The 27,903-nt window shown below is 42.9% G+C and overlaps 1 protein-coding gene across 2 annotated transcripts in view; it reads right to left on the bottom strand.

Annotated features, from left to right (window-relative positions):
• The window catches only part of STXBP6 (syntaxin binding protein 6), a 238,803-nt gene extending 233,020 nt beyond the window's left edge, over nucleotides 1-5,783 (bottom strand). Inside the window, exon 1 of one of the 2 annotated variants that reach the window (XM_040620797.1) lies at nucleotides 5,643-5,783. The gene's annotated coding sequence lies outside the window, so the exon portion shown is untranslated. Of the gene's footprint in view, nucleotides 1-5,101; nucleotides 5,279-5,642 lie in introns of those variants that run through there. The other variant, XM_008708822.2, reaches the window with a different exon arrangement.
• Nucleotides 5,784-27,903: the final 22,120 nt, after the last annotated feature.

Below are 27,903 nucleotides of genomic sequence, written 5' to 3' on the forward strand. Positions count from 1 at the left end.
GTTTTCAAGGTTCATCCATGAAGCACAAATCAAACTTCATTCCTTTGTATGGCTGAACCATATTCCATTGTATGGATACCCCACACTTCGTTTATCCATTCATCAGCTGGTGGGCACTGGGTTGTTTCACTTTTCGGCTGTTATGAGTAATGCTGTTGTGAACATTTGTGCCCAGGTGTTTGTGTGAACATGTTTTCTGTTCCCTTGGGTATATGCCCAGGAGTGAAACTGGCCCTCAGGTTCCTCTATGTTTAACATTTAGAGGAATGGCCCGTTTTCCAGAGCGAATGCCCTATTCTATATTCCCACCACCAATGGAACGTAGGAGGGTTCCCATTTCTCCACATCCTCCCCAACAGTTGTTCTCCGATGTCTTTTTGACCCCAGCCATCGTGATGGGTGTGAGGTGATACGTGGTTTTAATCTGTATTTCCCTAACGACTAACAGTGTCGAGCATCTTTTCATTCGCTTGTTGCCAACTGTATACCTTCTTTGAAGAAATGTCTCTTTAAAGCCTTTGCCCGTCTTAAAATCGGGTTGCCTTTTCATCATTGAAGGGTAAGACTTCTTTCTTCACGCTATTTTTTGAAACTCCAGTCACACCCCCTCTTCCTGGAAAGCTCTTCTCCCAAATACCCAAGACCCTTCAGCCTCTAAGGGCCTGGAAACACTTTGATTCTCTTTGCGTCCTAGTGCCCTTCCTTGTTTTTAGCCTGAGTGTTGGGCCCCCCTCCTCTTTCTCCGCAAGTAGCTCTTCTGTGGTCACCAGAACTCTCAGCGACGTCAGTGAATTCACAGAATCAAGAAAGAACCACCGGTTCTTTGGCCACCGCCACAGTCTCACTCTGTGCGAGGCGTGATCCTTGTCCTGTGTGCTCTGAAAATCACTGACACGCAGGCACAAGTACAAGGCTTCGTATTCCTGCTCCATTATGCCACCAACCTAAAACGCCCCTTCTCTTCTCTACAAAAGTACAACCACCCATCATTTACATTTTCACAGTTCCTCCCTGCCATGGAGATTTCCTTAGCCACCGCAGCTTAAAATGGTTTCTCTCCACCCTGAAATAAAAGAGAGTAATCACCTATACACTCCATCCACCGACCGATATTCATAGTGAATGGATGACCCTGTATCAGAGGGATCCATTAGGTGAAACCGGCCCCGCCCACTGTTGATGTTAATTATCGTATTAGAACTGTTGGGATGGGCTAATTTGGTAATGGAGTATTAGAAGACTCACACATCACCTCAAAAATGCTGCATTCTGGGGAACGTTTAATGGAATAAATACAACCAAGGTTTTGTCGTTGAGACCGCTGGCTGGAGTACTTCTCAGAGACTTAGATGCAATGACGGGCATGTGGAGAATCTCTAAGAGGGAAAAATAACAGGCAGCGCTTCCAAATTGATCTGCCCTTTTCAAGAGCACACCTATTAACAGCCACCCCAATAGGGTTCTTCTGATGTACTCGGGAAACTGCTGGGCTAATTCAATTGCTGCTTAATCCTATCAGCTGGACAGCACCGAGTAGAAACCATATTTTCTACCGGTGTAAGGCACCAAATTTGCTTTGTTTTAGAATATTGCCAATCGGAAGTCACTCTATTTCCATGTCGGTTTATAGAGAAAGAAAGAAATATACATTAAAAGTGTTCGTAATTTTGAAGACCCCTCCAGATTTCTGAAATGGGAAAATGATAAAATGTGGGGGGAAAAATGTATTTTAGAATCGAGCTAGTACCACGCAACACGACTTTCAGTTTAAGCACGCTCTAGGAAGGTGGTGGAGAACAGTGTTCCAGGAGTGGGCGGTGACTCTATGACCCAGAACGGTCCAAGGACCAAAAAGAAATAAGGTATCATAACGACGGTCTCACAACAGACTTACCCAAGGGAGTGAAGATACCAAGTGGTCATGTGCTAAGAAAAGCCAACGACAGAGATAAAGAAAGAAGCCTCCCCCACACTGGGGGGAAAAAATTGTAGCAGTGAAAAGTAGGGGTAACACCCAAAATATAAACATCATTATGGGAAAGAATTTTAAAATAGAAATGTTCCCTACTCATGTTAAGTAGGAGAAACCATTTAAATTAGCTAGGGACTCTGAAGAATTACAACCGGAAGGTGTTCCTTCACTGTGGGCTGATTACCATCAGGAAGACAGGCATGGGCCTTGCAGTTTTATCTACTAAAACACTAAATGGTACACTTGAGTTTTTGAATAGGTTTCTGATTTTACTGATAGGTCTCTCCAGTGCTAATCATCTTAAAACTAAAACAAAGCACAAATGGAAAGCTAAGATAAAGCACGTGGTCCGCCGGGATTCCATCTGGCAAAGCAACACAAGAACTTATTAAAGTGCTGATCTCCTCTTACACCCAGTCATTTGGGTGCTACGTAAACCTTATTCTTTCTTTAGGATGTCATCTCAGGAGCCCTCCCAACTCAAGCAGGCTCCCTCCCAAGGCCTCTCTGATACAGAGCGGCTCGAGTTCAAGGCCACGCACGACTAGTCCTGGTGGGGTCTCAGCCCAGCAGCCTAGCTTGGGGGACAAGGAGAAGAGCTTAAGATTGGGTTGTGCCCAAATAGTGCTTGATTATCAGCGAAATGATACAGGGAGGCCGATACTGCATGGCTGCCCCTGAAAGTCAGCCTTCCTCCCCTTCAGAGTGAGAGAGGATCTCAGTCACGGCGGACACCACCAGTCAACAGAGGAAGGGAAGGCCTTTGCCAGGTCTGACCACCACAGAACAGCTGTCACAAAGTAAACTTTTTTACCTCCCCTCCCCCGCCTCCAGGTCTGGGTCAGCTGTCCACTCAGAGAAGGCACCACATTGCCACGTTTTTTTGTTTTTGTTTTTTTTTTAACTTTTCGACACTTGCTTATAGCTATTCAACCTGTTCTCCAATCTTAAGGTTCAAGCTGCCATAACTTTGTGCGCCCCCCTCTTCACAAATAGCTGAGATTCCCCAAAGAAAGGAAGAGGGGAATTGTTGGATTTATCAATATCAGGGTCCCCAATCTCAGTCTACTCAGGAGTCATCTAGAAATCACGGACCGAGTATTTTACAGTGTGAAAAGAAGGGGGAAGCCTATCTTTTGTGTGTGTATAAAATTCATTCATTTGAAGAGCAATCAGAATTACTAAAACTGGACAATGGTAAGGGACACGGGTATTGGAAATACAAAATGTTTTAGGTAAGTTCCTAAAACACCCTAGCTCTGTATGTGAGGCAGTAAAGTGACTGCACTTCAGACCAAACCTCACCTCTCTCTCACACACACTCCTCCCTGCCGTAAGTCCGTGATTCTACTGGCACGGTCCTTGGACTCCAGCACTGGCGTCATCTGCAACTAGTTAGAGATGCAAATTCTTGGGCGCCCTTCCCTCCACTCTAGACCTAGAGAATCAGGACTCTGGCAGGGCAGCCCAGCAATCCTTGTTTTAACGAGCCCTCCAGGTGACTCTGACGCTCGTGCTTGAGAACCCCTGCGCTAGGATTAGGGAAGACGCAGCACCTGGGAGGCTCAGGAGCCCGATTAAACCCTTATTAGCTGAGTGAGAGGAAATCCCATCCGTTCTTGTCTCTGGTGACTATTGGATCTTCATCTCAGGCTGATCAAGGGTTGAGTCCTTAGTTCAAGGTCACTGTTGGAGGCCAAGTCAGAGCTCCAGCCCAGGGTCTGCTGACTCATCAACCTTAGTTGTCTTCACAGGGGTCTAGCTGACATGCCAATTCTGGGGCCCAGGACTCTGAACATTGATAAGGCAACCCTGGAGACGACCTAATCTACACCACGCTTCTTCCCTCGGATAAATATGGAGGACTCAATCCTCAACCCTTAATATCAAGAGAGGTGGATTTCAGGAAAAGAAAAAAAAAGATACACAGCTATTTCTGAAGACCTGAGCAACTAAGTCTCTCGGTGAGGGGTGGGTAAAAGACTTAGGTGTCTTGTTATAGTTAAAAGAATTCATTAATTCAGAAAAACTAAGTAAAGAGCACAGCCACAGTTAAGACCTGAATGGTGCTTTCAAGTGTTCGTAGAACTTTCATTTCTATTATCTCACCCAAGTCTCTCAACAATCCTGCAATGAAAGGAGATAAGGCCCCTAATGTCCCTATTTGATAGAAGAGGAAACCGAAGTTCAGAGTGGCTACTTGTCTATCAGCACAGTCATCAGCTGTCAAGGTAAAACTTGACCTCAGGTCTGACTCTAGAACGTGTGTACCCAAGCCATGTGATTCCCACAGCTGGAGCTCAGCCCCAAAGCAGATTAACCCCAAGGAAAAAGCAAAAAGAAAAACATGCAGCAGAAGCGGTGAGCCCCTAAAGCATGGCACTCGAGCAGTATGTGGGTTAAGAACTTAACACACAAACCCAACAGCCAAGGTGTTCAGCCAAAAAAGAAAAAAAAAAGGAGAGAGAGAGAGAGAGAGAGAGAGACATATTTCTAGCCTGCATAATCATNATGACAGCACAGCTCTGACTCGTGTGCAGGCAAAACCCCAAAACTCAAAACAAGAAGTGAAAAAAGTGGAGCTAGGGGAAACCGGCAGCATCCTCCACACCCGGGCAATGTGCACGATGCCAGTTCCAGGGTCCTGGGGTGGCCTGCAACGCGATGTTAGGAGCCCCAGGGACGAGGCGGACATTCTGGTGAACCCACTGGTCCTATTCTTTCCCACCCAGTCCCTAAGTAAGAATAATAAAAGAGAGGATTCGTTATGAAGTCTTGGGGCCAGAGCCCAAGGCAGATACAATCCAGGCACCCTCTCTCAAGGAGCAGAATGTCAACTCAAACGCTCCACCTGGTCCTTCCCCTCAAGTCCTGTCCTCTGCGAAGATGAACAGGGTGGGGTTGGCGGGGTGCTGTAAACCCGAGGAAAGGCTGGAGGAAAAACTGTACCATCCGCCTACCCCAGCCATGTTGCCCCATGTTGCCCCATGTGTGTGGCGCTCGATTGCGACCAGCCCTACACGCGCTAACTCGGAACCCGGCGCCCTTGACCACGTCGGAGGCTGGGAAGGGGGCAGCGCCCAGCTACACGCCCTGGAGGTAGGGAGCCGCGCCGCCCGGACAGCCTACCTCAGTTTTGGCAGGAATGATTTTCCTAGAAGACGCCACAGAAGCGAAAATCTGGTGATTCGCGGATTTCAGCCAGGGGTGGAGGAACTCAGCCCAGGGGCGCAGCGACCCTCTCGGCTCCTCCACACTGGGGCCTCGGGGCGGCACCCTCGGGACTCATCCTACCCCGCGGACAGTGCGGAAAGAAGGGCTCCATCCTCAACTTTCTCGGAGGAGACTGCTCCGCTCCACGGCTTGCCCAACCCTCCCCACACACCGGGTCCCAGGTCTGGGGAGAACCAGGGACCGAGTCCTTCACTGCGCGCACAAAGCAGTGGCGCCTGGGCGCGCAGACCCCTCTCCCGCCGCCCGCCAACTTGAACGCATCTCTGGGCCCCTGCCTACTCCTCGGGCCCCGCAGCGGGGTCCCTGCCCCGGCCGCCTCGGACCGAGCGCCGGGCGCCCCGACCAACGCGGCGGCTGCAGCCGCATCCCCCCGCCCCCCAACAACCCCGGCCTGGCCTCTGCCTCGCCCGCCCGGCGCCCCACGCCCCGGCCCTACCGTGCAGCCCGGCTGGTGCCCGGGCAGTGCCAGTGCGCGGCACGCGTCCCAGCCGGCGAGGCTCCTCCCAGGGGGCTGCCCCGCGCGGGGCTCCGGGCTCCGGACAAGGCTTGGCGGGCCCTGGCGCTGGCTCGCCGCCGCTCGCGGCTCCCGCGCCGGCTCCCGCTGCCGCGCGCCAAGAGGGAGGGGTGGGGGGGAAACTCCCGGCAACTCCAACTCTGGGCGCTGGAGCTCCAGCTGCAGCCGCGCGCCCGCCCGCCGCCGAGTGCGAGCGCCTGCGAAGCAAACCTGCCCCCGCGGCCGCCTCTGAGCATGCCCAGTGCCGCCGTGGGCGAACCCGAGCGCCCTGATCCCGGGCAGGGAGCTGCGGCGGGAGGCCGGGGACCCGCCCCGGGCTCCGGACCGCTAGGCGTGGGGCTGGGGTAGGGAGGGACCGGCCAGTGCCCGGGAGGGGGCCCTGGAGCAAAGGGCCGAGGGAAAAAAAAAACAGTATTCGGAGGGCAATGCAAGTTTCACGGGTTGTGAGAAGTTTGTGGGCTGGAAAGGTAAGCTTGCTTCTGTGAGTCTCTCTGCAAGACTCTGCTTGAAAGGAAGAAAACGGAGTATTTATTCTAAGAGTAGAAAACGAGTGGATCCAGCACATGGGTTTTATCCAGTGCACTCAAGCCTGGGGTCGCAAACTCGAAGAGCTAATGGGGGCCTGGCGAGTAGTGCAAATAAATGACCCAGCTAGGACGCAGAGCAGTGAAGAGGGCTCTAAAGACACACTCTGTTCTCAATGCCCAGTGCTGTCATGGAAGAATGCAGGCCTACCTTTGCTAGATTTTCTGGTTTTTCAAGAAATGACAGGGAGTTTGATTTTTTTTCTCACGGAAAACATCCTGATTTTTACATCTTGAGAACAAGTGCATTTTTTTAACAACACTGGACCAAACAAAATGTATCTGGGTTCCTTCTCTGCTCGCAGAGAGCTAATTTGAGGATTGTGATTTCTGCATTTTTTTTAGCAAAGAGGTGCTGAGTGCCCACTGTGGTTTAGGAAGGCACTGGAAAGGGTCCAATATGATTCAGATGGCCATCGAAGTCCTATCAGTTACTAAGGGAAATGGATTTTCCAGACAAAAGAGGGTAACAGATAAACACTGGAGCATTCAAGAATAAAAGTTACTGGTGTGGAAAGGGGTAATGAGAACTAACTTTTGGGAAACATCATTAATAAAAGTACCCAAGGGGGAAGTCACTGCAGGATCAGCTAACAGTGCCCTGCAGAGGCATTTTGGAGTCTGAAGAAAAGGAAAAACCAGTAATGCTGACCCTGTCTTTATTTTAAATTTTAATATTTTTCATCATGCACTTATTGTATTAATTTTAAAATATTGCATCAAAATATTTATATTGGTTTCTGAGTTCCTTGACATCCCCTTACGTTTTGTGGCATACTGAAATGGGAAAGGGGTTTGGAGAAGAATGGGAGAAATGGGGTACCTAGGGCACACTCACTGTTGTGCTCTTGTGAAAATCAGCTGCATTTCCCTAACAAAATCACCTTTACTTTGCTTATAATTGGAGAGGCGTGTGGCGGGGTTAGCTGAGTGCCCACAGGTAGGACTCCCAGGTTCTGGTCTCAACCTCGGCCATTTTCTACCAGGTTTCCATGGGCAAGAGGCTCCACTTCTAAAGATTTTATTTATTTATGTGACAGAGAGACAGCCAGCGAGAGAGGGAACAAAGCAGGGGAGTGGGAGAGGAAGAACCAGGCTCCCAGCGGAGAAGCCCGATGTGGGACTCGATCCCAGAACGCCGGGATCACGCCCTGAGCCGAAGGCAGACGCTTAACGACTGCGCTACCCAGGCGCCCCAAGAGGCTCCACTTCTAAGCTGCCTTTTTCTCATGTGTGAAATTGTCACATGATTCTCATGTGTTTTTTGTGAGGATTCAGAGAAATAAGGTCTGCCTAAGGGCTTTGAAAACTGAGAGTTTAAGCAAATATAAAGCATTGTTCTTATCTCCATGTCTATATGAAATAGAATTTAAGCAAAGAAGTTCTATGGCTTTCCAAAAGTTGTCTTAAGCAGGAAGCTTCTTTGATTTAACAAGCTCTTTTACTGTGGGTGGGATTCTGTTGACAGCTCTTTGGAATCAGCTTTTGGGTATTTCAACAATTTTGTGAATTAAGATATCTCTGTATTTGTTTCTACTGCCTGTCACTCAACATGACTCCCACCCTCTGTATGGCTACCCTCTATCTCACCTGCAGGTCATCAGTGCAGTCTTTGCCTCGATGAGACACGTGGGACTTACCCCAGTGCCCCGATCGCTGTTGCAGCAGGTGAGTTCTTTGGTTGCGGCATTCATAGAGCTAACCGCCACTTGTCTGTGGGAAGCATTTTAAGCATGCAGACCTCTCAAAGACAAAAAATGATTGTATTTTTACACAAGAAGCCTTCCAGAAGTTGTAGAAAGGCGGAAGTACCTAGCCCTGGACCTATCACAGTACAGGTAGATACAAACATTTGCAGAATATATAGCAATTTATATCATCCAAATCTTCTTTTTTTTTTTTAAAGATTTTATTTATTTATTTGACAGAGAGAGACAGCCAGCGAGAGAGGGAACACAAGCAGGGGGAGTGGGAGAGGAAGAAGCAGGCTCCTAGTGGAGAAGCCTGATGTGGGGCTCGATCCCATAACGCCGGGATCACGCCCTGAGCTGAAGGCAGACGCTTAACGACTGTGCCACCCAGGCGCCCCTATATCATCCAAATCTTCTGTCCAACCTCCCATAGATCCTAAGAATTATTTCTTTTTTTTTTAAAGATTTTATTTATTTATTTGACAGAAATAGAGATAGCCAGCGAGAGAGGGAACACAAGCAGGGGAAGTGGGAGAGGAAGAAGCAGGCTCATAGCAGAGGAGCCTGATGTGGGGCTCGATCCCAGAATGCTGGGATCACACCCTGAGCCGAAGGCAGATGCTTAACCGCTGTGCCACCCAGGCACCCCACTAAGAATTATTTCTAAAAATCACAATAATGATAAAATTGTAAAGAAGAACAAGAACGGGATATAAACGTTTCTAAAGGATGGAAACAGGATACAAGCATGTTCTTTTCCGAGTAAAATGCTTTGTCTACTTAAATTTTAAATTAATTGTATCTGTTTTTAAAGTAATTTTTATTATTGGTAGTAAATAATACATGATATTAAAAAGAAGCTCAATCCAAAAGTCTCAGTATAGAGAACGTTTCCCTCTCCAAGAAGCATTGTTACCAGTTTTTTGCATCTGGTTATAGAAATATCCCACACACGAGAGCAAGAATAGTTTTTTTTTTTTTTTTTCTCTTGATGTCTGATCATGAAACCATAAAACTGAAAAATGCCTTACAGGTCATCTATGTGCCAAATCCTAGACTTTTAAATTACAATTATGTTCTGGAATAGAAAAGGGAAACATGAAAACAGTTTTCTCTTGTGGCACAAGTATAGTCATGGTTGTAAGGACACCGGATCACATGGCAAAACCCTACTTCTGAGTATTAAGTGGTGCAAGAAAAAAAATTGTGTTCACCTAGAGTTCTCCTGAAACCTGTAATGCCCAGTGTCAACCTCAACCTAAAACACCCACAGATTTAGATGCCTTAGTTTGCCCAGGGCTGTCAAAGGAAGGGCTGTCTAAATAGCAGATGGGGGGTGCCTGGGTGGCTCAGTCTGTTAAGCGTCTGCCTTCAGCTCAGGTCATGATCCCAGGGTCCTGGGATCGAGCCCCACATTGGGCTCCCTGCTCAGCGGAGAGCCTGCTTCTCCCTCTCCCTCTTCTGCTCCCCCTGCTTGTGTGCTCTTGCTCTCTCAAATAAATAAATAAAATCTTAAAAAAAAAATAGCAAATGGAATGAACTGTTATGGACAAAGACAGCTTGGTCCAGGAAATTGTGCATTGTAACTATTTTTAACAAGGTCACTTTTAGCATCATCAATCAATGTCTTCAAGACTAGTAAAGTCTGTATTTTTTTTTTAAATCCTACTACACAATGTAGCTAACGGCTTTTCAAATTCTTCATTCTGATGATGTGTTTTCAGGTAAGAAATTCAAGAAGTCTCAGCTTAACTTTTAGGTTGATCCATGTGAGAATGCCATTTTTCTTGACCATAGTCCCTGGAATATTGGCAATATTATTTTGCTTTTCCCAATGGTTCCTCTGGCAAGAACAGAATTACCCCCAGGCTAGGGATAAATCTGTGGCTGTTGCATGTATATATCGAGTGGGAGTGAAACCTGTCACTTTTAGTGACATAAGATGGTGGGGAGACCCACAGCATTGAAATAGGCTTTGGTGCTTATGCTTGGGGCCCTATTCTATTTTGCACACAATTAGTATTGGTGTAAAGTTTTATTAATATTGGTGTAAAGATTCTAGCTGGTTTATGAATGAAATCCACCTTTTTTGACTGAGTTGCCACGGTACACATTCTGTCCCTAATTTACTAATTAATATATATCAGCCATGTGTTTCCATTCAGATTGTTAGTTCCTTGAGTGCAGGGAACAAGTCTTAAATTCATTTTCCCTCATCCAATGCCTAGCTCAGAAGCAGGAGCCCATCAACAAATGACAGTTACCAGCTGTCACCATTCAGGTGCATCATCAGGGATAGGAGACAAAGAGCTGACCTCTAAAAAGAAGGAATCTGCTATTTTGAACACATTCATCAGTATAAAATTGCGTCTGTGATAACTTTCATAATCAAAGGTCTGGGCTATTAAAAGTATATAGTAGAAATTGTGGGGAGAGGAATAGGAACCAGAGCCTGGGTTGAGTCCGAACAAAGCCAGATCCAGATGTTGGCTCCAGAACAGCTGGAATTGGAAGATGGAGGGACTAGTGGGCAGTGGGCAGTTGCTGCCTCATTTCCATCTACAGTCCCAAGTAGGTCAGCATGGGTGACTCCCTGGCCAGAGTCCCCACGTAGGCCAGTACGGTACATTCTTTGATTGATGCATGTACACTGCATAAGCAAATGAGAATGGGTAAGCCCAAAGTAGCCTCTGGGGAGGAGATGACCACCGTCCACACTGATGCCTATCTGCGGTGTCTCCAGAAGGTCAGCTAGGAAGGAGATGAGGATCATCCAGACCCCACATAATATGGGTGAGGTTATGACCGCCCAGCCACGGGAGGGATGTTTGACTACGCAGCAGCTGTAGGAGGGGCTACAGTGACAGCTGCCCAATGCTTGATGGATGAAATCTGCAAAGTAGCAATTGATTGATCCAGAGGGTAGCATCAGGCAAGGAACATCTTCACCAGGAGTTGATTCCGGCTCAAGAAACCACTTTGTTTGCTCATCCATAGGAAGCAACTCCTCATCCGTTAACGTTTTATCATGAGATTGTAGCAATTCAGTCACATCTTCAGGCTCCAATTCTAATTCTAGGTCTCTTGCTATTTGCACAAACCTTCAATTTGTAAAAACCACATTACGTGTGGAGCACAATAAAGTAAAGTGCAGTAACAAAGAAATAGTGGGCAAAGGAAAGGAAGACTTTCTTGAAGCAATAATGCCTGAACTGAGGTCTGCAGGAGAAATCTGAAGGAATTAGTAAGTAAAAAAAAAAAAAAAAGGAAAGAGAATTTCATGCAAGTCAAGAGAAAAGAGAAGAGTCATACTTTACTTAAAAGTAAAAAAAAAAAAAGGAAAGAGAATTTCAAGCAGAATTTTTAAAACAGCACTTGCAAAGGCACTGTGGTGGGAGGGAATGTGAACGTTTGGGAGGGATCTTAGAGGTCTTTTTTTTTTTTTTTTAAAGATTTTTATTTATTTATTTGACAGAGACAGCCAGCGAGAGAGGGAACACAAGCAGGGGGAGTGGGAGAGGAAGAAGCAGGCTCATAGCGGAGGAGCCTGACGTGGGGCTCGATCCCACAGCGCTGGGACCACGCCCCGAGCCAAAGGCAGAGGCTTAACCGCTGCACCAACCAGGCGCCCCTCTTAGAGGTCTTTAAGTTTAACCGATCACTAACCCCATGGACTTCTGATGTAACTCAACATCTAACAAGAACAGCTGCCATGAGGAAGCCAACTGTCCTCAGTGAGAAACATAAAACAGTCTGGTGGTCAGCAGCATGCCATGGTAGAAAGGGCAAGGGTTTGATTTTAGACAGATTTGGGTTTGAACCTCTGTTTCATCTCCTTCTTGCTATATGATCTTGGGCGAACTCTACACCTTCCCTTGATACCAGATTGCTTGTCTCATATTACCATCTACGTATGGTATTCATTGGAGGATTAAAAGGGCACATGGGTAATGTACATAGCACAGGACCCGACCCACAGCAAGTGCTGAATAAATACTGCTTTCATCTCCCGACCACCCGTCTTGGTAACGGCAAGAAAAATGGGAGGGGGAATCCCAGAATGTGTTTTGAGTCTCCAGTCTGAGCTGGTTCTTAGAAGCATTGCCTCTGCTACAAGCAATCATATTTTATCTCCCTAGATGCACTATAGCATTCCTGTTCTCACAAAAATGATTTAACATGCATAGAAAATGCTTTAAAATTGTTTTACCTTCTCCTGTCCAGATATCCTAGTGTTTCCACCTATTACTATATTTCCAAAGAGAAGGCAGTGGGGGGAGGGGTAGATTACTAGTTTAAAGATTGCAGCATTTGTATTTATGAAGTTAGGACTCAAGATTTACTAAGACATTATACAGGTCAATTTCAACAGTGACTAGTTCTGAAGTTCTATCACAAATAGCCAAGTATGACTCTTCTCTTTTCTCTTGACTTGCATGAATTGAAAGTCTTGAAGAGTGGTCTTCCGCAGAAAAAAATATATACTAACGTTTTGATCACACGCAACTGCAGCAGGGACGCCCCCTTAACTCAAACTTGGTTTGTTGTATTAAGTTCGGAGTTTGTTAGACGGAACCGTCCTAATGACGCCTTCTTTAGTTCAGCAGTGTTTTTGAAAGACCTGTTTTTGGTTTAAAGTGACTGTCTCCACCAAGATCCAGAAAAGCGGCTAGGCTTTTGAGCCTAACAGAGAGTCCTTTATGCTGCCGGGACACAAGCAAGTCAGTGAGCACACAGAGCTGCTATCTCTCCCCCAGCTTCTGTGCTGCTGGTTTAGAGGAGAGAATGATGCAATCCCTTCTTGTCTGAGATGGAGGGGCCTCCCCTGGGACACGCACAGCTCCTTCTCCTCTGTACGTTCTGGTCGCCTAGCCTTCCCAAGACAGTCACAGGGAAAGAAACTCCTGCGGCTCTGTCCCTAGAAGCTCTTCAGGCCCAAAGGACCCGCCCAGCCCCAGGCAGCCCTGAGACTGCTGCTGAAACTGCCTCATTGTAGAAACTTGACGCCTTTCACTGCGCTTCTCAGGGTGCCTACCCGGGGCAGTCCATGGGGCGTCAGACTCTTGGTTTCTGCTCAGGCCCCCTGCTCAGGGTCGTGAGATTGAGCCCCACATGGGGGTCTGCGCTCAGTGTGGGGTCTGCTTGAGAGGCTGTCTCCCTCTGTCCTCCTCCTCGTGCTTGCTCTCTAAAATAAATTAAATCTTACACAAACACGACTGCCCTTCTCAGACCAGCAGCCTCAGCCTTACTTGGGAGCTTACTAGAAATGCAGATTCCTGCTCAGCCCAGACCCAGCGAATCACAATCTGCCTTTTAACAAGACCGCCAGTTAATTCGTTTGTAGGTGAAAGTTTCAGAAGCATGGGCTAGGTCACCCAGCCAAGAAAGACAGGGAAAAAAACCCAAAAAGCACTTTAAATAAAGGTGAAATGCATTTCCTTTGCCCCAGATCTCCTTTCTTCCTCCAATCTCCAGACCTCGTCTCTGTGTACCTAAATTCTACCCTGTCGTTGTTGAGCTGTCTGCAATGCCTGCTCTGGAAACCGTCACGACTGCCAGCAGAAGTGTCTTCCACTCACTAACCTGTGTCTTACTGCAGTCTGTTTACACCGTGCGTCTTTGCACAGGTCTAATCATCCATCCTGCTCGAGGCTTGGGACTTGCCTGAATCTTCGTTCTAGCCTCTAGAGTGTCTAGCATGGTGGGCCCTGGGGGGAAAAGCCTATTTATTTAATGAAACAAGGGAAGGGAAAGAAGAAAGAAACAGCAACATTCATGAAGTAATTGCCTCTGAAAAACTGAGTGCAGCCCCAGGGATGAGCTTGAGCCTGTTTGAAACAGGAACCCAGGAACCATGTTATATTCATCTTTAAAGAGCCCCAATACACCGGACACGGAAATGTCCCCATTTTCCAGAAGCTAACTGGACCAGATCAGATTCAGACCCACCCCATCACAGCACTCCTCATTTAGACCTCGTCCAAAGTAGACCTCTTTCTAGAATAAAATCACGATTCTGTTTGCTGGATACTTGATCTCTGCCTTTAAGTATGCTCTGGCCTCTGAACGGACTCTTTGCCCACTTTTTTGTCCCATGTCTATTCCCACTTGATAGTTAATAAATTCATTTTTTTTCTAAAGAAAAAAGGTATTTTTGAAAATCTTTTTTCAGATTCCTTTTTTTTTTCTTTAGAAAGAAATGGTGATGGGTGGTGGGGAGGGCACGTATTGCATGGTACACTGGGTGTTATACGCAACTAATGAATCATCGAACTTTACATAAAAAAATTAAATTAAAAAATTAAAAAAAATAAAAAATAAATTAAAAAAAAGAAAGAAATCGTACTGAAAAATATTTAGTGTTTCTAATTCAAGTTTTCATAATGCATCCTTGAATAAAGGTGATGAGTTTCTGGCTACAAGTTACAAGTTAAAAGAGCAAGTCATTTTATTACTCTTAATTGATAGCTGAGTCAATTAAAAACCTGGACTCTAGATGAGATTTATGATGTCATATTCAGAATCAATATGTCTTCCCGAGAGACATCCTGGTGTCGTTATAATTTTCCCACACATAAAACATAATGGGAAGTGTTCCTAGGACTTATAAGAAATTAGACGCTACTAGTGTCAATACTGTTGTGACTCATAAAATGAGTATGTGACCCACATGGGGAGCCTTTGTTGTAGGACTGGAATTCACATAGTGTAGGTATGTTTTCTTTGATGAGCATTAAAAAGTATGACTACATTATTCAAAATCAGTCATTTTGAGGGTCCTGATGTTATAATGTTTTCCAGGAAAAATTGATGATCCTGTGGGGGCAATATTAAGAGACTCTAGCCCTGTGGTTTCCACCTCTGTGAATTTCTTTTAAGGAAACAGCTCTATCATAGCAGCATTAATTGTAATAGCAAAAATGGGTAACACTTCTCAGGAAACAGGAAATAATTTGGCCATATTTATTAATATGGTCATCTTTAATAATAACTTGGTCATAATTTAATAATTGGTCACATTTAATTAATTAATCAATCACATTAATTAGGTCATATTTAATAATTTAGTCATATTTGATGAAATATTGTGTACCATTTATAAACAATAAATGGGATAACTACGTGGAGACTGTTTATGAAACCAGGTTAATTTTTAGAAAATTTAATACATGACATTGTGTAAGTTTTATTGAAACTAATCATATGCCCAGGCACTGTACTAGACATCGGATTTGCAGCAATGAAAATGACAAATATGATTCGTGACATAGTGACCTCAGAGTCTGATGCAGGAAAAAGATATCAGACAAGTTGATGTATAGTTATAAACTGTGACTCATGCCATGGAGTAAGAGGTTAGTATATAATACGGGAACCTAAGCTGGTTTGGAGAAAAGGATATTTGTCAAGGAAACTGGGGAAGAAAAGGAAGAACCAAAGTTAGTGAGGGAAGACTGGGGGAGAGTGTTCTAGGTGGAAACGGCAGGAGCAGAGGAGCAGAAACCCAGATGTGGGAAAGGGTTTGATGCCATTACCGAGGTGGAAGAAGGACCAGTGTGATTGGAGCATCATGCGTGAGAGGCGAATGGTGTGCCCCAGGCGACAGGTTCAAGCAGTGCTTTCAGGATTTACCTATTAATTCCTTTGCAGTTCCTCAAGTGGAAGGGTGGCGGGGACCTGTTTATATTTTAAGACCACTTTGCACTATGTGGGGAATGGTTGGAAATAAATCAAGAGTGGAAGAAAGGAAAGCACTTTGGAGACTATTGTGGCAGTCTGGGTGAGAGAGATGAGAGTGGTTTAGGTAAGTTTTAAAACTGGGGAAATGAGGAAAAGGGGACAGTAAACTATACTCCGGCGGTGAGAAAAATGAAGTGTACTAATGGGTTGGGAGTAGGGATGGAAACTAACTCCGGTCCTCCTTTGCTTCCTTAAACCACTGGGTACATGGTGATGTCACTCGCATATTTCATAGAGTTGGAAATTCAGGAAAGAAAATGAAGATATCCATTTTGGACAGGAAGTTGAGATCTTGTCAGAGAACCACGTGGAAGAGTCAAAGAGGTAGTGTACAGGTTTGGAAAAGTAGATCAGAAAACAGATCTGGTTGGAAATTTGATATTTGGGAGCCGTTGGCATTCAGATGGCATTTGAGGCTGGTAAAGAGAAGGAGCATAGAATGTTTAGGGGGGGAAAAGCCCATTTTCACTCCCAAGGAGCTACAGCATTAAGAGGTCTTGTTGAGGAGGAAGAGCTATCACAGGTGACTTCCAGGCTGGAGCTTTGTTGGGTAATTCTGGAACAAAGAAAATAGTATTTCAAGAAGGAAAGTGTGATCAGCTGTGTTGAATACTGCTGCGAGGTCAGGCAAGATGGTGTGCTCTTATGGATAAAAAATAGTTGTCTTATTCAGGTTTGTTGACGTAATTTCAGCAGGATAGTATCTATGATGTATTTACTCCATCTTGATCCCCAAACTCTTGGTTAATCATTTTTTTTGCATCTATTTATTGTCATCTTAAATATTAACCAGGTAACGCTCTTACTCCAGTCTAGGATTAAACCTTCAAAAGGTTTTAAAACTTTTTTTAGCCCTCCGCACTAACAGCACAGCTGCTACATGCCCAAAGTCCCCGCCTTATAAACACCGTATCGAATGTATGGTTTGCTTCATATGAGTTTTTGCATTATCTGTAACAAATTATCTATTTCTTCCTTTAAATTTATTTATAGCATTTTGCTCTTTCCTAAAAATAAAACAACAAATATCAAAACTACCTTACTCAGGCAAAACTACCTTACTCAGGCAAATTCTGGAGGCAAAGATGACAGAAAGTATCCGAACCAGATGGTCTTTTTTTTTTTTTTTTTTTTACATTCTGATATCATATTCAGGAACTTAAAGAAAGGAAGTGAGATGGTTTGGACAGGAACTAATATCTTTCCAGTTTGAGGCCCATGGGGCAGGATGGGGACAAACCCCCACCCTCTTCTTAAATACCTTGACTATTCATTTTCTTCACAGTGACTCAGAGCGTCATCCCCCTATGGCGCTCATGCAGAGGAAAGCAGAAAGAGGAAGGAGCCTCCAAAAGGTCTGGTCTCAGCAAAATTGGCAGGACTCCATTCACTTCCCCCAACTTTCCACCTAAAGGCTTTAATTACACTGTTAGATAGTAGTCTCACCTCAAGCAAAATTCTTCTTGGCAAGACTTCAAGTTCATGCAGATTGCCTTCTGTAATCCTCTACAACCTGTTATGCTTACCAGAATTAGTCCAAGGTCACTTCCCTGCTGCATGTGTCATGAGACAGGCGAGGTCTCCCTGTTACTCCCTTGTATTCTGACTTTTCTACCTCCTATTGTCTGTATCATCAGGCATATTCAGATAGGTCTCAAGAAAATATCTCATCCTTTCTATTTGTGTTCTGGATGACACAACATAACCTACACAGCACTGGGGGCTAATGGGGGTATACGGGACCGTTGGAGAACACTGGAGACTGGATGACAGAGAGTGAGTGAGGATGTGTTTAAGGGTTTTATAATGGCAGGTGCCGTGGTGCCCAAGACGAGAGCTCTTTAGGAAAGGATGATTGCATTTTTCTAGTGATGTCCTTGACTCTTAATTTTTTTAAAGGTTTTATTTATTTATTTGACAGAGGGAGAGATAGCCAGTGAAAGAGGGAACACAAGAAGGGGGAATGGGAGAGGAAGAAGCAGGCTTCCCAGGGGAGCAGGGAGCCCTATGCGGGGCTCGAACCCAGGACACTGGGATCATGCCCTGAGCCGAAGGCACGCTTAATGACTGAACCACCCAGGCACCCCTTGACTCTTAATTTTTGCCCAAAGAAATTTAAATACAGCATGTGTAATTTGCATTTCTCCTTTTATCTACTAAAGGAACCCTCCCAGATGAAAGAGGAAAAACACACCTTTTTATGACTTTCTTCTCTTTTATCGTAAACCAGCTTCTCTTTTCGGAGAATGTTTCACCTGATTCTGGTTGTTCTTGGAGATAGACTTGCTGTGAAGTTGTCCAATTAAGCAAACAGGTATTTTCATCCTATAGAATGCTGTATTGTAATTTGCTTGATTTTCATGCTCCAGCAATCTGCCATGAGAAGAACACGCCCCAGGTAGCTGCTACCACTTTATCCCGAACCCCAAAACAAGCAACAGTGGACTAGACCTGAACCCAATCCAAATCCTAGAGCCAAGTCCAGCCATCTTGCTTTCTGAGACATAACCTCCCAGCCAAACTAGCTTCAATCAGCTGAGCCATAGTCACTTGCAGATCCATGAGCATTTAATGTGTGTTCTTGTAGCAATCAGGTTTTAGGCTAGTTTGTTATGCAGCAGTATTATGGCAATAGCTGACTAGTACATATACTTAGAGGAATTATGGCATAAACATAAGCACATAAAAGCTCCTTATCTAGCTTATTCATCTTCCAGTCTAAGCCTTGAAAGGGACAGCATCAAAATCACTTAGTCATGTCATTTAGTTTGAAATGAATTGGGCTCACTGCACATATCTTTACAAAATAGAACTTATATAAAAATACACTGAATTTGAAAATAAATAAAGTCATTCAAAATTAAAAAGCCATTTTATTTTCAAATATTTTTAGCTGGAGAACTTTCCAGTGCAAATGTTCTTAAATAGGGGGGTTTTGTGTGAGTAACAGCAGAGCTGCAATAACGCTATTATTTGTGATCCGTTCTCCATTCACCCACCCACCCACCTGTCCACCTTCATTATTTTTTACAGTTTATATGGTCATTTAGGAAAAATGCAGTAGGTTTTAGCTAATTCATATTAGAATTTAGAATCAGAAAAATTGCTTATCTTTTCTGCATTCAAATTTTGTAAGAAATCCATGATCATTGTAGGAAAATTCAAAAGTGCATATAGGGGCGCCTGGGTGGCACAGCGGTTAAGCGTCTGCCTTCGGCTCAGGGCATGATCCCGGCATTGTGGGATCGAGCCCCACATCAGGCTCCTCCTCTATGAGCCTGCTTCTTCCTCTCCCACTCCCCCTGCTTGTGTTCCCTCTTTCGCTGGCTGTCTCTCTCTCTGTCGAATAAATAAATAAAATCTTAAAAAAAAAAAAGTGCATATAAACAAACAGGGGGAAAAACCCTACATAAATGCACCCCCTAGAGATAACTTTTGTTAAAATTGCATTTTCTTTTTACCAAACTTTTCTATGTGTGCCTGTGTGTATTTTTATATATTTTTAATTATAATGGATTCATACTGTGCATACTGTTCTGTAAACTGCTTTTATTACTATTATGTTGTAACTTCTCTCCACGACGATAATATAGAGCTACATAATCATTTGTAATGACTGGCTGGTATTTAATAAAATACACACTCTATAACTTGCCAACTAGTCCCCTATCTTTGGATGTTTGGATTGTTTGCAGGTTAGTTTTCTTTTCTTTTTTTTTTTTTTTTTAAGATTTTATTTATTTATTCGACAGAGAGAGAGAGACAGCCAGTGAGAGAGGGAACACAAGCAGGGGGAGAGGGAGAGGAAGAAGCAGGCTCCCAGCGGAGGAGCCTGATGTGGGGCTCGATCCCAGAACGCCGGGATCACGCCCTGAGCCGAAGGCAGACGCTTAACCGCTGTGCCACCCAGGCGCCCCGGTTAGTTTTCTTTTAAAATATACATGTAAATAACACTTGGATGAACAGTCTTGTTCATATATTTTTTTTCTCCCTTTTCAAATTATTTCCCTAGGATCAATTCCTAGAAGGGATATTGCTAATGCAAAGGAAATGTACATGTGCAAGACGCTTGTCAAAATAAGTCCCAGAAAGGCAGTACACATTGCATTCCCTCGAGCTGAAAGATTTTACTCTATCTTCCAATCAACCCCCAGTGCTGCCTTTTGAAAGAGGGTTCTCCCTCATCTGTTTTCTTTTATGTATCTACTATTTACTCTATTTCTACTGCGGGTAATTTGAGAAATTCCCTCTTTCCATTTTTTCCCTGTGACATATAAAGAGATAAAACATGACTTAAGAAATGTCCTGAATGCATAAGTAAAAATAATCATGACAGCAAAGCAGTCTTCTTTTACAGAAAAAAAAATACTTTTAATTATGGCCTCAAGATTCTCTGGAATAATAGCTAACTAAATCATAACCTTTACAATTTCATGATATTAAATAGGGCTTGTTGGAAATGAGTCATTTTGTACACATTGCGAGTTTTATGGTGAGTTTAATGTCACTGAATTTAATTAACTTAAATTGTCATTTGCACATCATTATACTGTGGAAAACCCTCCTCAGTCAGTGAGCTCTTAGCACTGAACAAAAAAAAAAAAAAAAAAAAAAAAAAAAAAAAAAAAAAAAGCAAAAAGCACAGCTCCTCTCAGAAGTTATAAGATCTATGGGACTAATTTATTAGGTGAAGACACGAAGGCATAAAGCAGTGGATTCTCCAGCAGCCGGAGTATAAAAATATCATACGATTATAAAGGTAGGCCTGCTACCATGGAAGAAGAGAAAAATTAAGATAAAGGAACATTTTCCTGGGCCAAAGTCAGTCTTTTGTAATCACTAATAGATGAGATTACAAACTAATGCCAGAATTTTCCGTGGGATCGTCACTTGGAAGTGACAACTGGCATGGAACCTCATCCATGCCTCTCCCAACTCCCAGAGATCACACAAACACATCAAAAAGAAATCCTTTAACAATGGTTTTAAGAAGGCAAAATAAAAAATGATAATATTTTGAATATTGCAAAATAAGCTATTACAGTGAAGATTATATGGAAAACCTAAAATCTCTTAAAGACCAGCTCTTAACGGTGCCTGGGGGGCTCCGTCGGTTAAGCAACTGCCTTCGGCTCAGATCATGATCTCAGGGTCCTGGAATCGAGCCCCATGTCCAGCTCCCTGCTCGGCAGGGCGTTAGCTTCTCACTCTCCCTCTGCCCCTCCTCCCTGCTCTTGCTCTCTCTCTCTCTCTGTTAAATATATAAATAAAAATCTTTAAAAAAAAAAAAAAAGACTAACTCCTAAGATGTCTTTTTGTCATCTTAATCATTCCTATGCATTTTGGTGGGAGTTAGGAAGTTCTCACGGCAAAATCAGACTTTGAAAGACCTTCTTCCAGCATACTTTCATTCAACTAATTTCTGGTTTGCTTTTCTAGCACATTAATTATTTTGTTGTTGTTGTTTTTTTAACATTAAGATCATTATATTTCAAAGTGCTTATTTGACAAAATCATTAACATTATTCTATAGAATGTTATATTCAGAGGCAGTATCCTATAAAAATAATTTACACTTTCAAAAACAGATCTCTCCTGCTGTTTATTTCTCTAGTAGCATATGTATTTTCTGGGTGTGCCTTTTTATTCAAATTAAGTTCAATGACTATTTACTGAATAACCACTTAGTACAAGACTTTGTGTCAGAACTTCGAAGAACTAAGGATAGAGACAGCAGATTATTGGGCGCCAGGGGCTGGGGAAATGGAGGGGGGAGAGGAGTGATTGTTTAATGGGTATGGCGTTTCCATTTCTGATGATAAAAAAGTTCTGAAACTATCTAGCAGTGATGGTTGTATAATACTGTGAATGTACTAAATGCTACTATACATCTTTAAATGGTTACAGTGGTAAATGCCATGTATTTTACCACAATTAAAAAAAAAATCTGGCAGGGGAAAAAAAAAGAACTAGTGGGGTCGATAAAGGAGAGGCACAAGTACTCCACTACCGAAGTACACTTAATCGGAAAATGTGTTTAAATTATCCTCCCAATATCACTATTGATTTCATGCAGTAACTGTGTCAATCCGATTTAATAAGCATGCATTATGAGGGTGGTGACAGGCAGTCATACTTAAAACTGAACAGGAATGGGGAAATGAGTAGTAGATGGTCCTTGCCTTCAAGTAGCTTTCGATTTTATAGGGAATTAAAATAACTATAAAAATGTCTCATGCAAGACAGAATGTCAAGCCGTACAAGAGAGCTGAACATCGTGCTGAAGGAAGTGAAGAGGATAATTAGATTAATTCTTGGGGAAAGCATCGGGGATGTGATAGCTTTTTACTTGGTCTTCAAGGATGGGTCTGATTTTGCTGATCACAGAAGATGCTAACAGTTGGCCTAGGTGAAAGGAAGAAGAGGGGGAAAGTACAGAGCCAAGAAATGCAAGAGGGGCACCTGAGTGGCTCAGTCGTTAAGCGTCTGCCTTTGGCTCAGGGCGTGATCCCGGCGTTCTGGGATCGAGCCCCACATCAGGCTCCTCTGCTGGGAGCCTGCTTCTTCCTCTCCCACTCCCCCTGCTTGTCTCTCTCTCACTGGCTGTCTCTCTCACTGGCTGTCTCTGTGTCAAATAAATAAATAAAATCTTAAAAAAAAAAAAAAAGAAATGCAAGGTAGTTCTGGGGAGTGCCAGTAGCTGGCTTGGCTGGAAGGCATAGTTTAATAGGCCAAACAAGGGTAGTGAAGTGTGGGGAGGAGTCAAGGATGCAGAGGAGAGGACTGAAGACATTTAGAGTTTGAAGATTATTTAGAAGTAATTGTTTTTCCCAACTCTTTACCTGCTAAATGGATTTTTTAAAAAAGATTTTATTTATTTGAGAGGGAGAGAGTAAGAGAGAGAGAGCACGAACGGAGTGAGGGGCAGAGGGAAAAGCAGGCTTCCCGCCCAGCAGGGAGCCCAGCGGGGCTCGATCCCAGAACCCCGGGATCATGACCTGAGCTGAAGACAGAACCCCAGCCAACCGAGCCACCCAGTTGTGGGTATATGCTAAATGGCTCTTAACTGCAGCATCTGAGGAGTGGCCTTTTGGAATTCCTCTGGTGACTCAGAAGTTACCACCTCCCACAACAGCTCAGGATTGCTGTGAGGTGACTAATGGTCTGAGTTCTTATATTGATCGGAAGTCTGCCAACAACTTTTTTTCTTTTTTTTAAAGTAGGCTCCACGCCCAGCATGGAGCCCAACATGGGGCTTGAACTCAGGACCCTGAGATCAAGACATGAGCTGAGATCAAGAGTCGGAGGCTTAATCGACTGAGCTACCCAGGTACCCCTGCCCATAATTTCTATCTATTTATTTTAGTTCTGCCTTTGAAACCACACTAAATAAAATGAATTTTTTTTTCATATCCGCTCTTCTGTATTCAAGTCAGGAAATATGTTCTCCTTTTATCTTCTCCTTTCTAAATTAGATATTTCTGGGCCCTTTAATTATTCAGTTATTTCTCTTATGACATGCTTTTTAAGACTCCTGCAATTCTTCTTGCCATTCATTAATTTGGTAAGCATTCCTTTGATGCTGATATTCAAGGCTAAATAAAATATTTTAGAGGAAATGGTGGGTGATATAATTTTAAATAAACTGCTATAATTAATTTCCCTTTCAGGTAAACTTTGAATTAGTCATTAATTGGTCATCTCTAGAAATGGTCATTGAACTAATTAGGAATTCATCCAATTTTATATTTATTTTCATTGACCAGTATTTTATTATTTTGTTCGTGGACTTTATTATGAGGCATCTTTTTAACTGCACTGCTAAAATTAACATAGTGACTAGGAGCTCAGGCCCTGGCGTTGAAATTCTGTGATTGGTCTCCAGCACAGCCAACTACTAACTGTGACCTTGGGCAAATTACTTAATTTCTCTGTGCTTCAATTTCCTCATCTATAAAATGTGTGTAGAGATACTGCCTACTTTTTTTTTTACTAAATAAGTTATTATCTAGCAATAGTAAAAATAAGAAAAAAAATAATTATTACAATTATTACGGTATTTTAAAAAATATATCCACAAATTCTTTGATATTCTTCCCTTCAAGGGGTAGAGCCTAATTTCTTTTTTCTTGTGTGGGTGGGTTTAGTGACTTCTCACACACTACATAGTTTTTCAACAAACAGTATCATGGCTGCCTCGTTTCTTGGTTTGCTCACTCTGGGGGATATAAGCTGCCATGTTGGTTTTCTACTTCTGTGTAACAAGCCACCATAAATTTAACAACTTAAAAGAGCATACGTTTGGGGCGCCTGGGTGGCACAGCGGTTGGGCGTCTGCCTTCGGCTTAGGGCGTGATTCTAGCGTTATGGGATCGAGCCCCACATCAGGCTCCTCCGCTATGAGCCTGCTTCTTCCTCTCCCACTCCCCCTACTTGTGTTCCCTCTCTCGCTGGCTATCTCTATCTCTGTCGAATAAATAAATAAAATCTTAAAAAAAAAAAAAAAAAAGAGCATACGTTTTATTAGCTCAGGTTTTCAACACAGCATGGCTAGGTCCTTCTCAGGACTATAAAGTGTATTTGAACAAGGACATTATAGTTCCGTATATGCTTGCAGAAGGCAAAAAACACAAACGTAAGGAATTCATAGAGGAAAACTGGAAGTAGGGAGAGTATTTGGGTTGCTATCCAACAGCTCAGTATAGAAATCATATTTGCTCCCAGATTGCTGAGGTGGCAGTGGGACTAGACAGGGAGATCGGAAGGGAAAACCATTGAGGAACTAAACTACTGGATTTAGCAGTTGAATTACTATCAGGCTTTGATGGAGTCCTGGGACTTCAGTGGTCAAGACGTACAAATGTGGGAATGAAGAAACATACATTAGGGAGTTATTCAATGGTGGTAATTGTTCAAGTTGTGTGTGGGTGACTTGCCGTGGGAGGGTGTAAAAAAAATAGAGCTGAAAGAAGAATGTTAGGGGATACTTAAATTTAGAAGTGTGGCAAGTAGAAAGTCAGAGAGAGAAAGACAGAAATGGAGCATTTTAAAAGGTAGGAGAGCGAGTAGTGTTAAGTGGGAGATGAGAATTTCAAGAAGGAAGGAGGTAAGTAATATCAATGAATGCCCTTTCTTAAGGTTAGAGAAGATGAAGACCAAGAAGTTAAATGACAATGAATTTAAAAGTGTGTTGTAAGAAAGAAGAGGACACAGCCAGTGCCTTTCTAAGTGCGGCGATCTAGGGAAACTGACAAAATAAATACGTTTCTCTGAAAGATGAGGAGAATGACCTGGTCTCTGAAAAACTATCCCAATTCTAATATTCTTCCTGTTGGAGCTAGAGAATCCTGAGAGATTTCAAGGAATGATTAGTTAAATATTTCTCTCAGTGGAGGTTAGTCATTTAACTCATTGCCAAAAAGAACAATGCTGCATCTTAAGTGCTTCCTGAATTAAAAACCCTGGACTCATAATTTGGGCGTTGGTCATTCACTGCTGTCAAAGCCACCTTGAGGCTGTTCTTGCTGCAGATACTCGACATCCATCCATCATGACACCTGACGTCCATCCATCCCACTCACGACCACCCATTAACCAAACTGCCCTGGGCCAACCTGGGCAACTTTGGGGGAACGAGGGCCTACATCATCTAAAAACATTAACATTATAGAGATGCAATGCACATTTAGCAGAACCACAGGGACTAGGTTTGAATAAGCACTTGCCATGCTCCTATCTTTTCTCCATCCCATGCCCCAGCCAATTTTACTGAAGACAATGTTTTTTCATGGGTATACAGATGTCATTGCTAAGCTCATAATCAATTCTGATAGAAATAAGAGAACACAATGGGGCGCCTGGGTGGCTCAGTCAGTTAAGTGTCTGCCTTGGGCTCAGGTCATGATCCTGGGGTCCTGGGCCAAGCCCTACCTCAGGCTTCCTGCTCAGCCGGAAGTCTGCTTGTCTCTCCTTCTGCCCCTCCCCCTGCTCATGCTCTCTTGCGCTCTCTCTCAAATAACTATATAGATTCTTAAAAAAATAAAAAAATAAGAGAACACTAATTATTCACCTCTCTCAAGAAAATTAAATTTATATACTTTGAAGTTAAATTAAGTGTTGTGAAGAATTGACATTAATTTATGAAGCCTATGAAAATGAGGGCCTGTTCCTTTGAAAACACACACGAAATTTCCTTATGTATTATCACAGCCCTTTCAAACATATTTTTTTAAGTGGCAATATTCTGATTCTGTGTGTGTGTGTGTGTGTGTGTGTGTGTCTAATTGCTGACATTGCAGAAGTTTGGTTTTCTTCAATTTTTCATTGCTAGTGTCTAATAATCCAGATATATTATGAGAAAATAGGATTCAGTATAGTCCAGAAACCCCTATCATGAATCCTGTTTCTAGAAGAAAATGCATTCTACATTCCTAGCAAGTCTATATTCCCAGCTTTAGAGCAAAAGCCATTTGAAATTTAAAGACTGCTTGTACATATGTAACCAAAATACGGTTAAATATCTTTTCTTTAAGGTAACCAATCTGAATTCTCTGCTATTATTCTTTTGAAGTTATTTTCTGTGCAAAGTATCACCATAATCCCTTTGCTGTGTATTTAGGAAAGTGGTGATGCAACGTGGCCATCATTATGCCCTTAGAGCCAGGTCGAACTGTGTTCCAATCCTGATTCAATCACTTGCATGCTCTATGGCTCTGAGGAAATTATTGAATGTTTAATTTCAGGTTCCTATACTGTAGAATAGGAATAACGTAAGTCCCTATCTCTTAGAGTGATTGTGAGGATTAAGATCAACCATAAAGAAATTTCTGTCACAATAACCATTTCTAGAGAATGAAATGGTAGTTTTTTTTCTTTATCATGCACCCATATCGGTAGAAATATTCTCATCCTATAGCCTTTATTTATAAATTATATACATGTTCTTTCTAATATAACAGCATAAAATGAACATAAAAGTAAAATTTGAAAAGAATGTGACAAAGATGAAATAGGCATAACTTAAAAATAAATAAAAATATAAGGTACAAATGGGACGTTCATCATATTTATAATTTTTCAAACAATTCCAAACTCCAATGCAACTCCAGATTTTTTAAAAGGGATTAGAAAATTCTGTTTCCAGGGTTTTTTTTTGAGTGTGTGAAGAAATAAAAATGTTAATGGGTAACACATATCATTTTCACACAGTCACACAATGATACAAACATTTCTAAACACCCATTTTCAGAAGTGTTCCCATAGCACTAAAAAAGAAACCGTTGCTTTCTTACTCATTGCTAAAAGATAATCTTTATCTTGATGGGGCATATCAGTTTTGGGGTGGTTTGTTTTCTTTTAATATCTGTGTGAGGCTTACTATTGATAGGCACTTGACATCACAGAAAAGATCAGAAAATTTGGATCATATATTTTCTCTAAAAGAAACTATATAATTCATTTTTAAGTTTGATGGGAGCTTGAAACTTTTGGCCATAAGATAACCAGTGAACCTCTCTGCAGTACAGAATATTTTCACGAACGTTCCTCATCTCCTGAGCACTATTTATCTCACAACGATTCATATGGTGCTTACCATTTACAGGAACTGTTTTAGGCCCTTTGCCAGTATTACCTCCGTTCATCTCATGACAATATTCTGAGTTAGGTTTCATTCCCATTTTACAGATGAGGTAACTATGGCAGAGACAAGTTGAAAAAACATTCAAAGTCAGGCAGGATTTGAAATGAGCCATTTTGGCTTTAGAGGCTGCTTTTAACAAATAGACTCTGGTGCTTAAGATTCTAGTAATGAAGATAAAATACCTTTTAATTCCACTTAATGCATGTACATTACAAACGATTGGAGTATTCTAGAAGCAGAGATTGGGCGAAGTTGCCGATACCGATTCTTCAGTATCAGGAGCACCCTGCTTCCTTCTGGAGATGTCTTGCAATGTGTACTCATGTGACCACCTAACGTGCAGGCCACATGAGGGCTCTAGTGTGGACGATATTAATACCCTTAATCTATTTCTTATTTTTCATATACACATAAGCGCGTGTTTTAATATCTTGTTCCCAAATTCCACTGAATGACCGTAGAGTCTTCAGGGTTATGTGTGCCTCTCTTTGGAGATTACTGCTGTGGCATCTGAACGTAGATGGAAG

This window comes from Ursus maritimus, unplaced genomic scaffold, assembly GCF_017311325.1.
Source record: "Ursus maritimus isolate PB19 unplaced genomic scaffold, ASM1731132v1 scaffold_36, whole genome shotgun sequence".
NCBI lineage: Eukaryota > Metazoa > Chordata > Mammalia > Carnivora > Ursidae > Ursus > Ursus maritimus.